The sequence below is a fragment of the Thalia democratica genome, chromosome 4 (genome assembly GCF_965202585.1).
Source record: "Thalia democratica chromosome 4, ktThaDemo2.hap1.1, whole genome shotgun sequence".
In the NCBI taxonomy this organism is placed as follows: Eukaryota; Metazoa; Chordata; class Thaliacea; order Salpida; family Salpidae; genus Thalia; species Thalia democratica.
Window position 1 is genome coordinate 42,080,651 of NC_139168.1, and position 10,502 is coordinate 42,091,152.

Sequence of the window (10,502 nt, forward strand, 5' to 3'; positions counted from 1 at the left end):
TACAACTAAATAGTTAGTTATTTGTAGAAATTAGTCCTGATTAATAAAAATAATGTTTATAACTTAAATGCTAATAACTTTAAAATTGTTTAAATTAGTGTATTAGATTGTAATAAAAAAGTTATGCAAGTATTTATATTGTATCAAAATAAAAAACAGTCCTGTTTTATTTTATTAAATTTTTGTATATATATTTTTGTATAACGTCTGTCCTGGACATGACATTAAACTGTTCGGTGTGTAACTTGATAACCTAAAGGTTTTTTTGTACACCATGTCCATAAACCAAACTTTTTGAGCGTTTTTTTTTTGTTGTTCAATAAACAACTATTATTACTATTATCTACATATAACATAAAGTGATTATTTAAACTTAATCACTTTCTACATAGCCCACTTGGAGGGCTTTTAAATATTTTATTAGGAAAATGTGATTTTAAAAATTCAAAACATATCTTTCATAAAGACAAAAAAAAAGTCTTTAACCTTCAGTTGTTACAATTTAAAAATGTTTTTTTAATAGTTTTTTTCATATTTTTTTATTTTAAATTAAACCAGCTGAAAATTGAAGACAATATACATATAAATATATACAAATATGCCTATTTATAAAATAACTTGAGTATATTGTGCGGCTTAAATAAGTTACTTAGCATTAACTTCTAAATGTCCGAAATTCGTTATATGAGAGATTATTATAATATTAGGTTTCAGTTAATATTTAGATGGGTAACTAACGGTCCAGATCCAGTCAAATTTCGGCCCGCTAAATTACTTAAAAGCTACTTGTGCAAAACAAAAAAAAATAGTTTTTTGATACTTAATATTTTGAAATACTTTTTCCATTTGGTTTTCTGTTCACAGTAGTACTTCCTAGATCACAATAATACTAAATCATTTTATTACAATTTTGCTCGAGCTTTTTAATTTTCTTATATGTTAGTTTTTTAAATTATGCAGCCCGCAAGTACATTTTTATACAAGTCGACACTCGAAAGAATTTTTTAGTAAATATGAGTTGCTGACTACAAAAGTTGTCCACCAATAACTTAAAGGTTTCTTTAGTTTTAAAACAGTTCATATATAAACGGAATTGATTAAAAATTACATAAGAATTTTTGATTATAAAGCATTTTAATACACTTTACTGGGCTCATAAGAAAATACCTGTAAATTATTTTCTCAAGCCCTGTAAACTACTTTGAACCAGCCCAAAAGTGCGTGCATAAGAAGTACCAGACTAAATTACATTTTGAACACAACTTTTTTGGCTCAAAAGTGCGTATACAAGAGAAAAATTATTTTATAAAATCATGGGGGGGGGGGGGGCGATTTTTTTCAACTTTCTGAAAAGGTGGCGATTTAGTAAATGAGTTTGGGAAACCCTGGTTTATATTGATATGTAAAAATTTAATTACTTACCACTGTCACAAGTAACATTTGAAGCAACAACAAGACCAAACAAAGTAGAAGGAAAGTGATGAAAGCTTCCATCTATTTCAACAGTTATTGGATCACATCCGGTTGGAGCTGGTGTTGTAAGTTTAGGAGTTGTAGCTTCTGTAGTCGTTGTGACTTTAGGAGTGGTATCTGCTGTAGTCGTTGTTACTTTAGGAGCAGTAGCTTCTGTAGTCATTGTGACTTTAGGAGTGGTAGCTTCAATAGTTGTTGTGACTTTAGGAGTTGTAGCTTCATATGTCGTTGTGACTTTAGGAGTTGTAGCTGCTGTAGTTGTTATGACTTTAGGAGTTGTAGCTTCTATACTCGTTGTGACGTTAGGAGTTGTAGCTTCATATGTCGTTGTGACTTTAGGAGTTGTAGCTGCTGTAGTTGTTATGACTTTAGGAGTTGTAGCTTCTATACTCGTTGTGACGTTAGGAGTTGTAGCTTCATATGTCGTTGTGACTTTAGGAGTTGTAGCTACTGTAGTTGTTGTGACTTTAGGAGTGGTTTCTGCTGTAGTCGTTACAGGCTTAGAAGTAATTTGTGGAGTGGTTAATTCTTCTGTTGTCTGTTCCGTCGTGTATTTAGACTCTGTTGTGTCCTCGTTGGCGGTAGACGACATTTGTGTTGAAATTTCAACAGAAGTAACTTCAAAAGTAAAAGGTTTTGTTGTATTTCCAGCTGTAGTAAATACAGTTGAAGGTGCATCAGTAAAGGAGTTTTCTGTTGTATTTCCATATGTTATAGCTACAGAAACATTAGTTGGAGAAGTTTCAGTCCTGCTATAGCTCATTTCGTTTGTCGTCGTTGTACTGTTTGAAATCTAAAAAAATATATTTAACAGGTGAAACATTTAAAGAAATAAAGCATAAAAAATAAAACATCTTCATTACTTTACATAATACGAAAATTGTTAAGAAAACCTCAAGATTTAAAATACAAATATATTTATCATGTTGTTTCATAATTTTCTTTGATTTAAAAAAAAATATTTCTGTAAAATTATTTCAAAACGGTTATTAATATTAAGATGAATTTCCAATGTAAAACATTTCAAAAATGTTTATAAAAAAGAACTTTTCTACAATATACCTGAGTAGCAAGTATAAATTCAGTCAAGTGTGTCACCTCGGCGACAACTTTAAAGTCTTCTGTAATTTCTTTTACTTTTACACCAGAGTCGCTTAAAGTCTCTGTTTCATTGTCTATGTAATAAACTTTCGCTAACACTGTAGGCATTGTCTAAAAAGTTTTACAAAAAAGTAAAATATTAGAATTTTGTAAAAAAAAAGTATTTCTTTTTTGCACTTATTTCAGGGTGGCTTCACGTTTAGCCACCAAATCCTTCGCTCTACTAAGCACGAAAGATAGCTTTTTTAAGAGAGTGTTCAACGTTCAAAAAAAGCTAACTGTTATCTAACATGAAAGTTCATTATCGTAATGATTAAATAACGATGAAACCAATGCGAATTGGACAAATTAAATTTGAATATCAGTTTTAAACGGGCATATTTTTAAGTGTTTTTTACTGTATCCTTTCACTATATTTTCTCTAACTTTTACTATTTATACAAATTAGTTATGTTGTTTTTTAGGTCACAATATCTAAATAAATATTATTATATTTCAAAATTACATGTAAAAACCAACGTTATCTATTCAAAAAATAATTTTTATAAAGATAAAATATCAGGAAAAAATGAAATTTGCTAAATAAAACTTATAATAATAATTTAAAGTTTTAAACAATAAACTTTTATAATTTTTGTACGTTTAATGTAAAATAAAATTACACGATTTTAAAATATATTTTAATAAAAGCATAAATTAAAATATTATATTTTAAAATAAATCTACTTACACAAAGGGAATTTTAACATAAACTAATTTAATAACTGTATCTACTTTAAATATAAAATAATAAAAAGTAGCTTTTACTTACTTATAGTATTACAATAAACTGTATATAGGAAAGAATTTAGACTTTAAGATATAAGTTTGATTAAAACTGGTAAAGGATAAAATTTTTACTCTTAAAACTAAAAAGAAACTGTTGAAACGTAAAAAAACAAATTTATAGATTAAAAGGTTGGAATTTGATCAGTTTTAACTAAAAAATGACATTTACAAAATTTATATTTAAAAATAAACAAAAAATATGTTTAAACGTAACAACTAGAACCCATTTTTAGTAACTATAAGTAATAATTTTAAAAGTTTCAATCAAATTTTTTCAATAATTAGTCTTTCAGTTAAAATAAACATGAAAAACCGTTAAAACGTCCTTAGTAGAACCCTTTTGTACATAATTAACATTAGTAATTTGTCAAGGCATAGCTTTATAGGAAATTTAAATGGAAAACATGAGAATAAATGTACTTTTAAAGTTTAATAGACACAAAAACAAAGTTATAGCATCCAAAACTCTAAAATATTGTTTTTTTACGTAAATTAGACAGACAATTTTAAAGGTAAGTTAACAATTTTAATAAAAGAATAAATAAATTTACTTTTTACTAACAAAAACATAAAAGCGCTTATGTAGAGGTTTTTAGCCTTAAAATTACATAAAATAATAAAAATATAGTTTAAGCAGGTATAGTATATAAACTTACAATAAATAAACTTTTTAACAGAAAAAAAACACAATTAAAGCGTCCTTAAAGTTAATTTAAACAAATTTTTATGAAAAAAAATTAATTGCTGTATTTGATAAAGAAAATAACTTTTCACAAAAATTTCTATCTACAATCCTCATTGACAACATATTTAACAATTCAAATAGTTTCATAATCCGTTCGGCAGTTAAACTTCGTAACAATTTGTATAGGTAATATAATTTCCTATGACAATAAACGATTTAAATCGTTTTGGTAAGCAGTTATAAAATAGATAATCTTACAAAGTACAAACTTTTTGGTAAAAAGAAATACATAAAAATCTTTTAAAACGTCCTAAGTAGAGGTTTTTATCACATAAATTAGAAAAATACTTAAATAATGTAAGTTGAGCATGTTAATAAAACAATTTACAACAAAAGAACATTGAAAACGACTTTAAAGTTGTTGTAAACAAATCATTTTAAAAATAAATAAGTCTGTATATTATGTTTGTTTTATGAATTCATTTTTTATTTTCGTTTGTTTTGTAATATTAGCAAAATAGATATATACTTAATTGCTTTATCATATTTTTTTTGAACTTACATTTTAGAATATAAGTGCAGTGCAGAAATTTGTGAAAAATTTCTAAAGTTATAAAAATTATAAAAGCTAAATATGAAAATATTATCAAAACGTAATAGCCGAGCGGTTAAGGCACCACGCTTTGAAACGACATCCCTCACACATTTTGGGTTCAAAGCCCACTATGACCAATCTTTTCATCATAAATTGGTGGTCTGTTAGGCCTACTATTTAAGATCCGGATCTTTTTTTAATTTAAGATCCGGCCGGAACCGGATCCAGATTTTATTTATGAATTGAGATCTGACCGGATCCGGATCCTAAACTTTTTATTTTTTATGTTATTTTGATAGAGAAAAAAAAAAGAAAATCAATTATAATAATACTTTTATATAAATATTATCTTATAGTATATACTCTAAACTTTCAAAGAAAAGTCAATGTTATAGTTTGTGAAAATAATTCCTACTTAAATTATTACTATCAATAACTAAAGTAATTTATTATAAAAACACTTTTATGGTATATACATTAAGATTTCAAAATGAGATATATATTAAATATTTTTTATAAATAATGAGAACTTCAACTAAACAAGTGGACTTAAAATATTATAATGTTCACATTATTATCACATGCTTAGATTAGGCTTACATCAATTTTATTTATCTATGTGCTGTTAACTGTGTCACCATTACTACTGTTTATAACTTTAGATATTATAAAAATTTATTGTTTCAATCAAAAAACTTTATGTTGTGTTTTACTAGTTAGCTGTTAGCATCAATTTACACGGTTGAATGATTTTACTTCATTGAAAAAAGCTATCTTTCGTGCTTAGTAGAGCGAAGGATTCGGTAGCTAAACGCGAAGCCACCCCTTATTTCATTTTATGTTCAAAATCTAAAACAAAATGCTTTGAACGTTTTAAATTGGTATAATTACTACAGTTAGATAATCTAAGTTTATTTTTAATAACGCTTAAAAACATATACACTTTCCTAATTTAGAAAAATTAAATGTATACATAACTAAATTCATTTAGAAGTATATAGATATTGTTTAACAACTAAAACTAACTTTATCTGTATATGTTTTACCGTAAAATAAGAAAGAAACATCCCATTCAATAACTATTGGATTTGTTAGATTATTCACTTCAACTTCTGAGTTATCAGATGATATGGTCAGGGATACAACATCACCTATTTGTTTGCTTTTTTTAACTGATGAAAACGACTTTATTAAATCAGTATAAATATACAATTTTTACTATACTTAAGTTTAAAGTTAGTACAGCAGATTATTAAAAACAATATTTCTTAAACTCTTATACTAATTAGAGATTTATACTGCTTTTCTAACAATTATTCAATATGCTTGAGTATTTCTTTTTGAACTAAAAAAAAAGCTATTTATATACTTTAACTATAGAAATATTTTAATACTTAGTTTAAGATTTTTGTTTACTTCTATAAAAAGTTGAACCTTAGACTTTTTTTTACCTTTAATTTTCAAAGTGAAGAATTAAAATTTAAACAACTTCTTTAGTAGTAATAAAACATCAGACAAACTCTACCCTCCACAATGATAAGCGTTACCCGGGTAATTATAAGTATGAAAAGGAGATTGAATGTTGGTTAAAAATAGTTTGGAATTTTTTTTTTGTAAATAAATTGTTTTTATACGGTTTTTCACTTTGATACGAAGCCTACGATAACTCCAAACATATATAACGAACCTATGAATAAAAAACACGCAAACTACATTTCTATTATAAAAGAAAGCAAAAACTAGGTTTTTCTCAGCTGAAATGCAATCTAAAGTTGGGTTGTAACTCCTGGTTTGGGATGCAACTAGTAGGAATTGGCCCCTAGTTTGTGTATACGCTTTGAGTGTTTAATTTTTAAGGTTTCTCCTGAATTTATTTGACTCATTATGTTTAATTTATGTTAATAAATATGTAAAACACTTGATATATATACATATTTTTTAACGAAATGAATTCATTCAAGTGAGAAATAGCCAATCTATGAGAAGAATAAAAACATCAAATATACACGAATATTATACAAGTAAAAAAGTTCTTATATAATGTTCTTATAAAGAGTTTTAATGGGTATCTGAAACAGAATAATAAATGTAATAATAAATATTAAAAATAGTATAGTTTTTAATCTGAATCTTAAAAAGTGATGTGCTACTTGCACTCTGAGGGCTAAACTGACTGCAAAAACATATATTGTTTTGGTTTTTGTATAATTATTTGATAAACAATTTTTTGACAACCCTTGCAGTCATCTAAAAAACACTAAAATGTATATACTTTGTAATAAGTTACTCCTTAATAAATACTAGTAGGAACTTTTTTAATATTTAGGTTGATAGTCTACTTCAAGGGTCGGCAAACTGCGGCCCGCGGGCCTCATTAAAATTTTTGTTCAACTAATTTAATATACTAATATTCTCGAAAACACAAAAATAAAACGTTAGTGTTATATTTAAAGGATATTCTATCGTCTAAAATTTTTTTGTTTAAAAAAATTGTCTTTAAATATGTTTTTTAAGGCACATAAAAAAACGTTCCTTCTTGACCTGCCGACCCCTGGTCTACTTGATACTCGATAACCGAAAGGTTTTTTTTGTATGTCAGGTCCTCGGACCAAATATTTCGAGCGCTTTTTGTGTCGTACAATATTGTTAGTAATAAATAAAAACAACAAACATTTTGTAAAGTTTGAATTGTTGGAATGTGAATTATCAAAACTTGAATAGCTGTGTACCCACTTATAAATAAATACTAAACCATATAGAAATGTTGCATTTCAAAAATTTTTACAATTTCAAAAGTATATATTTATAAACATTTATTCTCTTTCTTTTTTGTTTAATTTTTAATGAGTGATTTTAGCTTCAGCAACATTGTATTCAACTAACTTATTTAGTTTCTCTTTCAACAAAAAGATAACTTATTTAAGAACGTTTTTTATAAAGTTATGAACTTATAGTTTAAAATACGATCAAATTTTTTTTTTATACAAGATTAATTAGTTAAGTGAAAAATTACTATCCAATTAAAACAAAATATTTTTTTAAACTACTTTATTACAGTTAAATTATAAGAGTAAATACTTAAAGGACTTAAAATTGAAATTGGTGTATCGTAACTCAAAATTCAAAAATCGCCTTATTAGGTAAAACTTGAAAAGCTAAACAGTTTGAACTTTTTTACTTTGAAGAATATTAGTTTCGTTTTCAAATAAACAAAACATAATTTTCTTGTGAATTTTAAAAATAAACAACAGGACACTTTTTTAAGTAATGAACATTTTAAAAGCATAGACGTAGAAAATTAAAAACAATTATTATGAATTCAATATATTTTTATACGTAACGTTTAAAGTTATTGTCACAATTTTGAAAATCAACAATATTTTAAACTACTCAACTTGTTAAAATTAATTCATCTCTTTTTGCTAGTTTCATTACAACACACTTGAAAAATTAATGAGGGGATATATAGAAATTTAACGGTTAATTGGCTAGCTAACAAAATATCGCACAAAGAGCTGCTAGTATTCTAAAGATTAAACAAATAAGGTTTATAATTGAAGTTTTGTTATAATAACTTTTCCGATAATTAACTTGTTTTTTTCAAATTCATAATAACAACAGCAATATTTCTAGTAAAAATCTAAAGCATGTTATGAAACTTAAAAAAGAAACAAATAACGATGAAGATACCTGTAACTTCTCCACTAAAGCTTTCAGGAACTGGCGGAACGTTTTTGTTGTTACTGTTAACAACAGCAATGATTAAAGGGTCGTCTGCTTTCTCTGCAGCTTCTTCAGGCATTCGAATCATAATTTGTCGGTTTCGTGTGGATTTTAGCGGTTTAGAGTAATAAGAGTGATCTTTATCTCCCGATCCTGAAAAATCTTTATCGTCACCTGAATCCTTTGCAGGTTCTGACTCATTTTTCGCTTGTGCTTTCGAAGGGTTAAATACATATATACTTGTATCTCCAGCTGCGATGGTCGTCTCTTAAAGTGTATAAGTTAAAATAGTATAATCTTAGTTTTTTTTTTTATTTAAAATGTGCGTGCTACGTTTTTCATTATACATTTTAAGATTATAAAAAATGAGCTGTATACGTAATATAAGTACAGTTTTGATACTAAAAGTGATTCGGAAGGTACAAAAGTTGTTACATACTTAATATCATTTATGTATGTACTTATAAAAAGTTTTGATTTATAATTGTATCGTCTAATTACTTAAGTTAATAACTACTCGTGGTTAGAATTTGTTAAAGATTTAAGTTAATGTTTTTAAAAAAGCAATACCTTCGCCTTCTTGTTCAATTTTCATTGCAAATTTGACAAGTATTTTATTCATTTTCATCTGCAACCTCGGTTTTAATTTTTCATCAAAAATTTCTTTCTCAGATGTTTTATTCACTACTTTGCTTCTCATCACATTTTCTACCGCAGCTAAAACTCTATTCATTTCTTTTTTTGGGACCTGATTTTTTCAGGAAATATTTTAACTTGAAAAAAAAAGAGAGTTTTAGTAATTTGACACTTTTTCTTAATTTATATCACTTTACTTATAAATACTAATTAAAATCATCTTCATCAAGATAAATTTATCTATAAATTAATTAAATAATTAATAAAAATAATTTGAAATAAATATAAATCAATAATATTAAATGCTTAAAAATTAATAAGACAATAGTATTATATTTAATTAAAAATAAATAAATAATAATAATAACGTTTTCTACAATTGTTGAATTTTTACATTATGTAACTACTAAAAATTTATTTTATTTTATATACTCTTTCATTACCGTCTAATATTGTAAATATTTAACCCAACAGATAGTTTTATACATGTTTGAAAATTTTTAAAGCATATTGTTTTACTGACTCTAAAAACTATTAATATCGTTTCCTACTCAGGTTTACTACTTAATTTAAATTAATATAAAATTGTAAAATGGAAGTTATTTAAATTTCAAACTGCTACCGATGAAGTTTTTTCTTCTGTAGCATTAAGAACATTAACAACTTTTTCTACAAGATCTTCTTTAAATTCCTTTCTTAAAGTAATCATTTGTATTTTTTTTACTTTTTCTTCTAAAGTGTTCGTTGAATTTTCCTTTAGAAAATAATGTTATGATAAGTTAACAGATTATGAAGACTAGAGCCATGTAATCATTTTTGATATTTGTTTTTAAAATAATATTTTATTTTATTTTAATTAAAATTAAATTCTAAAAACTATTTTTTTTTATTATTAGATTTTTTTTTTTTTAATCAACAAGTATCATGATAAATTTTGTTGCATGTATAGAAACGAATACATGCAATACAAATTATAAACAAACGTCATGATGTGTCATCAGATTATAATCTATCTTTGCTTATCATAACATAAGCTATTAGTTGTTATATTTATTAAAAAAATAAGTAGTTTTTTTTTTCAAATAATAAGTTCAGTGTATAAGATTAAAGATTTAGTTTTAATGTACAAAACAAACGGCCACTTACGAAAACAACACCATTCGTCTTATAAACTTTTGTAAAAAAACAAAGTATTATACTTTTTATCATATGTATCATTTTAGTTTTTTATTTATAACAAAAGATCTTTTTTCTTTAAACACGATGAAACAGTATAAAAAACATAATGTAAAATAAGTACGATAAAGATCTATCTAAGAAGTACTATCTATATAAGCTTTATAGAATCAGACTTTTGAGAAATCTAATAAGTACCAGTGCTTTGCGTCCTATTTTAAAATAAACTTTAATCAGTTCCGTGTGAGTATTAAACTTTAGTTTATACTATCGTTACAATTCTTT